This window comes from Pinus tabuliformis, chromosome 2_1 (assembly GCF_031772625.1).
Source record: "Pinus tabuliformis cultivar Carrire ecotype Pingquan chromosome 2_1, CPIR1, whole genome shotgun sequence".
NCBI classification, from domain to species: domain Eukaryota; kingdom Viridiplantae; phylum Streptophyta; class Pinopsida; order Pinales; family Pinaceae; genus Pinus; species Pinus tabuliformis.
Window position 1 is genome coordinate 187,950,906 of NC_142299.1, and position 7,400 is coordinate 187,958,305.

Sequence of the window (7,400 nt, forward strand, 5' to 3'; positions counted from 1 at the left end):
TTCTATTTTCATTATTATTATTTATTGGAGAGACGAACATAAACATTATTTAAATTTCTAATTTTTTATTTTTATGTTGGCCAACATTAACTAAAATATAATTTTGAGCATGGACATACTTACACATTGGGATTATATTACGCTGTAAAATTGACATACTTGTAAAATTGACATACTTTTCTCAGTACGAAAAAAAGCTATATGATTGTATTATATTCATCCAACAAATATGTACAACAATGTTGATATGGAAACCATATGATATGGAAAATGTAATGTGGTTCAAAACCACATAGAGAGAAAGGATATAAGGAGCCTTATCAGATCTGTTACATAAAGGTCATAAGGAAATATATTGCATAATGCACATATGCACATATTGATAATTCAGAAATTCAGTCCCATGAGCCAAGATTATATATGGAAAAACGACAAAAAATAAGAGTCAAAATGTTGGGGAAACAGAAAATCATACCAGTTTTGACTTCACAAAATAGAAAATTATGTACCCGGCATGGAAAAGTCTTGGATCTGGTGGGAGGTGTTGTCCACTGTAATCTGCATCCTCCATATACCCTGTGGCGATGATAGCCCCTGTTTTGATAAAGCATCTGCTCTCTAGTTTTTATCCCTGACAATGTGGGAGATTGTGTAGTCTTTTTTGTTGCTCCACAAAGCCTCAAGCCTGTTCAACCAACCAGAGAGATGTATATTTTTTATGATATGTTTAGACAATACATGGTCGATGATGACTTTCGAGTCTCCAAAAATATGAAGGTTTTGGAGGGCAAGGAAGTCACAGATAGAAAGGAGTCCAGCCAGGGCCATAATTTCTGCTTTATTGTTAGTTCCAGGTCCTCCATTCCAATGTATGTCAAAAGCTTGTCCTTCTTCTAGGATTATGTAAACTCCACAGGTGCATGTATCATGTTGGGCAGCACTGTCAAAGAAAGCACAGGGATATCCATAGGCATCCATGGGCTGATGGTTCCTTCCTTGTCAGAATTTGGATTGTCGAGGTCGAGCTAGCGCTTCATATAAACAAAGGATAGATTAGAAATCAATTCCCTTTTGGATTCGAAAATCATCGAGTTTCACCATTTCCATATGGGCCAGATTGTTAACAATGGAATGGGCCTCCACTCACAATACATGTTGCTCCATCCTTTGAAAGCCTCATAGATAGAAGGATCACTGACGTTGGCGAAACCAAAATGATCAGTTAAGTTCTGCCAAATCAATTGGGTTTGTGGACATTGTAAAAAAATATGCAAATTATTCTCAGAATTTGTTCTACATAGGGGGCATATGGCTGGCCCGCACCATTTTCACTTCTGGAGATTCTCTCATGTGAGATTCCTGTCATGAAAAACCAACCAGGCAAAAATAATGATTTTTAAAGGGCATCCAGTTTTCCAAAAAGCTGGCGGAAAAATATTATCACATGTATCGGATTCTGATAATAAAATTTGGAGATATATATGCTTTGCATATACAGCCGATGAGCCACCGAGACCTTTCCAAATGAGGCAATCCCTGTCTGACGAGCGAAACAATCCACGCGTTTGCAGTGAAGTAGTGATAGCATTCCATTGGGATTCCAGAACACCGTGTAATTGCATTTCTGTAGCAGATTTCCAAATTGGAATAGCACCATCCCATTTTTTTATTACACTGACCCAAAAGAAATATCCCCTGTTGTGTAAAGTTCTCAAAAGCTGAGAGGAAATATGGATCTTTTCTCCCGCACCTGCGAATTCATCTAATCCAATGATAATATTGGATCCGGATTGGAATTTCCAGATCAAATTTTTTCTAAAGAACGACTCCAATCTTTGAAAGCCTCTCCACATATATGAGCCGATGGAGGATCCAATGGAGCACCGTCTATACCAATATGTCATGTCTTGATCATCCATGTACTTAGCTCTAATGGTCTTGCTCCAGTTGGATTCACCCATAATCGCTTTCCACATAGATTTACATAGAAGGGCTCTTCTAAAAGAGTGTAAATCCAATATACCCCAACCTCCCATTTTTTTTGGCCGTGTCAACTTTGAAATCTTGCTCAGGTGATATTTTTTCTTTTCCTTCTGTCCTCCCCATATGAAATTAGCTATCATTCTATTTAAACTGTTAATAATAGATGAAGGGATATAGAAGAGGTGTGCTTAATAAACCATGATTTGAACCAGCACGGATTGCATGAGAATGGTGCTACCTCCAATGGATAAGCACTTGTATTCTCATGCAGATATTTTCTTATAGAACTGATCCGGAATCCACGACCAATCGGCCAATCTGTAACCCACAGGTTTCAAATTGAAACCCAGATATTTGAATCCCTTCAGGATATGAAATGCTTTGATATTGAAAAGATCTGTTAGAAATGTGATTATATCTCCATTTACATTAACGACATGAAATGATGATTTTATATTGTTGATATACATGCTGGTGGCTTTTTAAAATCTCTCCAAGATTTCATGGATACATATCCATGTTGATCTGCATAGTATTGTTGACAGAAGGATATCATCAACAAAAAGATTATGCGACATGAGGATATCCCTACAAATGGGGAGAGGCTCAGAGATTCCATTACTAGAATGAATAAGAGTGGAGATAGGGAACAACCCTGACGTAAGCCCCTGGCTGCTTTGAAGAAAGGAGTTGGGACTCCATTAATTAGGACTGCATAATTTACTTCCACCACACAGGCCATGATCCATCTTATGCACCTGACATCAAGGCAAATCCTAGCCAGTAGGCATCAAATAAAGCCCCAATTCACACAGTCGTATGCCTTTTTAAGGTCGATTTTTAAAAGAGCAGCTTCTATTTTCCTGCTATGCATTGAGTGTAAGCATTCTTGGGTGAGAGCCACCGCTTCTAAGATATTTCTGTCTTTTAGAAAACCGTGTTGCTCTGGAGATAGATGTAGAGATAGAGTGTTCCTAATTCGGATAGCTATAATCTTTGATATGACCTTGTATAATACGTTGCACAATGAAATTGGCCGATAATCTGAAAAAGAGGAGGAGAGCTTCTTCTTTGGAATTAGAGCGATATATGTTGAGGAGATATTCTGGCTTATGAAACCCTGTGTTCTCGATTCCTCGACCATCTTTAGAATATCTGTCTTAAATAATTCAAAGAAGTGGATGAAGAAATCGATGGTCCACCCATCTGGCCCGGGGCACTTGTCTTTCTGGAATGATTTCATTGTTGCCAGTAATTCCTCTTCTGATACTTCAACAAATAGAGCTCTGTTTAGACTTTCATCAAACATAGTGGGGTATGGGTCTATTCCCCATAGAATATCCTCTATGTCGCAGACATAATCCTCGCTGTAAGCCTTTTTGAAGAATTTCACAGCTTCTCTAGAAATTGCCTCCTGTGAGGAATGAGAATTTCCTACCTCATCCTTGATCTCCCAAATAGCGTTTGCCTCCCTCCTCTTATTTGCAAACCTGTGAAAAAACTTGGTGTTTTTATCTCCCTCTCTGAGCCATAATGCTCGACTTTTAAGCCTCCAAGTGGCCTCTTCTTCTTCTAATATCTTTTGTTTTCTTTTTTCTAAACCCCATATATGTTTTCTGATGGTGGACGACATGGAGGGATTTTTAAAAAGTGTAGATAAGTACTCCAGTTTCCTACATATATCCTTCAGTTCCTTTCTATTGGAGGTTGATTTCTCTTTTTGCCATTTTTTAACCTCTTTTCGAAGAAATTGCAGGAGATCAAGAAAATGCCGGGAAGAATCATTTTCCTGCATGGGAGATAGCTTCCAAGTATCATTTATAAATTTGTTGAATTGTTCGTCAGCAAGCCATGTACGATTGAACTTGAATGGATATCCAAACCTGCGTCCAACATATTTCCATTGAATAGAAATGGGACGGTGATCAGATATGAAAGATGGAATGATGTTCATTGTAGGAGAGCCATATCTTTCAATCAATCTTTCATGAAAGAGAAATCTGTCTAATCTTTTCGCCAGAAATGAATTATTTGATCGCCCATTGTCCCAAGTTGGTCCCTGACTAACAAGCAGGATGTCAATAAAATTATTTTGTATAATGGATTCCCGAATGAACTCCCCATTGGATCATATTTCCTGCCATTGCCCCATATTTCATCGTTACAAAAGGTGCAATTAAAATCTTTGCCAATTATCATAGAGTCAATTTCAAGTAGTTCAGAAGAAAGCAGATAATTCCAAAAAGGGAACCGATTTTTATATGGAGCATAAATATTCAATATGTGAATGGGGTCTGTATAGCCACGGAAGCGGGCTAGAATGGGAATGCCAACAAAACATTGAAAGGCAGCAACCACAATCCATTTAGGATCCCATAATACAGCTAATCCTCGAGACATGTCCACAACATTTGAAGCAACCATATGCCATGATGGTAGCATCCGCCTAAAGTATGAAATGGTTTTTGTACTGTCATGCATGGTTTCCTGTATAAGAAGCATTTTAGATTTTGAAGAGACAAAAAGATTTTTTAGGGCCAGAAATTTGGGGTCAGCTCCAAGGCCCCGAATGTTCATTGATAGTATGTCGATCATTTGGGGACATCATTAGGCCGGCATGCTCTAAGAGGCCTTTTGTCAGGATTATCTTCAGTAGCAATTTCTGTAACAGGAATGTCAATTAAGGAGAGATCCCAGGTTGACAAATCCTGTCTTCCCTTCCTACCCCGAAAGTGTCTACTACCATGCTTATCTTTGCGGCGGACTGTAATGTTTCCAGCCGAATTAGGTCTAATATTCGGCGAGGGGGAACGATTGGGTCGATGGACAGTTAATGACTGAAGTTTCAAAGATGCTCTTTTTAGGAGGAGGTCAATATCCTGATCGAATGAATTACGGGGAGAGGATTGAGGGGATTGTGGAGGGGAAATTGGAATATATGGGGCCTTTCCTTTGCGGTTAGAAAAACCTCCAAGGGATGGAGGTTTAGGGGAGTGAAATTTATATGGAGATTTATCATTTATATCAGAAGTTCGACCATGTGATGGGGAAGTCGGGAATACGAGGGTGGGAGGAACGTGAGAGGAAGGGGATTGAGGCGATGAAAATATGTATTGAACGGATGCAGGTTCAATATACGCAGGCTTAGAAGATGTAGGAGGGAGGGCGATCTGAGGGTCCGGTTCTAGTTCATGAGGTGGAGAAATGTTAGAGAAACCCATCACTTTGGCCGAAAGGTCATAAAAAGACAACGAAGGAGTTTTAGAAACAGTGGATGACCGGGGTCGATCAGTAGAATAGTTAATATTACAATATGTCGGGTCCACAGATACAGATCGAGAATGTGGAAGACTGGCAGATCGATCTAGGGAATGGCCTTTCGGCGAAGATGGAACATCATTTGTTATGACAGGAGCCTGTTAAAACTCCATGGTGTTAGGCCATTCATTTACCATATATTCTCTTTCATATGCCGAAACAGGAATATTTTCTGCATGGAACTTTTTCTTCTGCTTACCACCAGGGCGACGAGGACATTTAGGAAAAAGGTGTCTAGTTTTGTAACAATTTGAACACCTAAATGGGACTCCCCAATAATCTAATCATTGTTGAATTTTGGACAATTCCCAAGTTAAATCGATAGTCTTTGGAAAGCCCCCTCTGAATTCCTTTTCTATGAGAATCCAAGCCACCCGCTTGTCTTTAGCCCCAATACACCTAGGATCGACGTATATGAATCGCCCAATATCATTTCCTATTTTTTCCATAGATTCTTTGGTCCACAGTTCAAGAGGCAGGCCAGGCAATTTTAACCAAATGTAATTGTTTTGGGGCGTGCATCAAAGCGGATTAAATCTAATGAACCATTTGTGTAGAGCTAAAAAGCTCTTCTCTCACACCCAGGGTTTCAAATAGATAATTTCAAAGTCACGAACCCGGAGAAAGTGGAAACTATACCAATTGTTCATGAGGCGAACAATGGTAGGAGAGTAGCCCAGGAGAGGAGACCATTTGGCAGCAATCCATGTTCTAATTTGTGAATCCTCCATTGACGGGAAGAACCATCTCCCCACAAGCGCCCTCTTCTATAAACTTGCTATTCTATCCAATAAAAGAGGACCATCCAGATTAATGGCCTCAGGAGGGGGAGAAGTTTTAACTGGGCGGTATTGTTTCTGTCGCGGGCGATATGCCATGCCATCACCCCGTGGAGACATATCAGATTGAGAGGGAAGAATGATGTCAGCTTCCAGTGAAGCTTTCCAGTTAGACTTCTGTGCATGGCTGGCAAGGGTCTTCTCTGCTTCCATTGTGGCCCGAACCATGGCTGACTCAGCAGATTGATCAGTGTGAAAATCCATGACGGATTTAATACTGAGACCAAAAGGTAAGATTGGAGGATCCCAATAGGATTTACTGACAAATGAAAGATCTCATGGAGTAAATAAAATGGATAGGTTAGGTGAATATAAACCCGAAGCTTCAATCTATTGGCGAAACAATAGTACTATACTGACAAATTTTAGGGTCCCAAATAGAATATAGGAATGACGGATATAGGATAGTAAAGCCCATTCACCAGAACCTTCCCTATTGTCAAATAAAAAGATATTTTAAAACATCCATCATGGGGTGGTGGTATACAGATAGGCAAAGAGGAAGATAGCGTTCAACAAGGGAAAAACTATGTGACGGCAGGCATTAATGGAAAGAGAAGATGAGAGACTACGAACATGATGTCAAGGCCAGCGAAACAACCGGAAAATTCAAATCATGTAAAATAGGCATCGGAAAAACCAGAGTTCAATCTCTGTTTTTAGGAAGATATGCCAAGACATACAAAGCAACAACAACATATTTCATATATGCACCACCATGGTCTGATCTTGAAGCGGATATCAGAACAAGGTTTGGATATGACAACAAAGTCCTCAATTTTGAATTTGGATATCCATGACCAACAAAATGATACAGTCCAAGACATGGGAGACTACACATCACATCCAAATTACATTAGGCTGTAGAATAAACATACATACTATGCTGTAAAATGTACCTCTCCCGGTAATAAATTTAATGCCAGCTTATTTGGCTGCGAATTGACTTTCATTTTAATTTTATAAATTTAATGTCAACTTCTTTGGATTGTAGATCAGATTCAAGACTCTCGGCATAATAAATTTAATGCCAGCTTATTTGGCTATGGATTGAATTTCGTTTTATTTTTATAAATTTAATGTCAGCTTATTTGGATTGTAGATCAGATTCAAGACATATGGAGCAAAATTAATATCGAGTTAATTGGATATTTATTGTGATTGTAGATTCGGATCCGATTAAATTAGTTGATAGTTGACTAGGATAATTTTTTTAATGATATTTAAAATTTTACTATAATTATAAAATTATTTTCAAAT